Below are 597 nucleotides of genomic sequence, written 5' to 3' on the forward strand. Positions count from 1 at the left end.
TTTCAGTAAACCTTTGATATCGAGTGGCTAGAGGACCATTCTGATAGAAAATTACGGAAAAATCTTCATTTGCAGAATCGCAACGGTTAGTAGTCTGATTAGTCATCCAGCGATTAAGTCTTGTTGAATTCGGGAAACCCACTAAGATTAGCAAAGCAAGCGACATAAAGTATAGCAAGATTTCCATTATATAGCTTTAGTTTGAGTTCTGTGACTTTCAGCTTAACGGCTACACGATTGGTGGTTTTATGAATGTATATTTTTCAGTAAAGCAGGAAAGTCTTGGTTGGATCTTAGGGTAGTAGATCGAACTGAAGAGAAGCTATTGCTTAAAAAAGTCTGGAATGTAAGTTTAAGGACCTGTGTAGATAAGTGTTCAAGTGGAACAAATACTGTGTTGTTACAGCATTAACAGTGAAGCCCAGCATGTACGCATCACTCTTCCGAATGCATTTTTTCCCTTTTGGCTTCATACATCATTGTTCATATTAATCGACTCTTCAATGTGATGCCAATGCGTCACAAGCCATTGTTAGGAACCAAGTATACACTCTAAAGTGTTGCGAGATGTAAATTAACAAAAATGAGCTCAATAAC

This window comes from Echinococcus granulosus (genome assembly GCF_000524195.1).
Source record: "Echinococcus granulosus chromosome Unknown EG_S00440, whole genome shotgun sequence".
NCBI lineage: Eukaryota > Metazoa > Platyhelminthes > Cestoda > Cyclophyllidea > Taeniidae > Echinococcus > Echinococcus granulosus.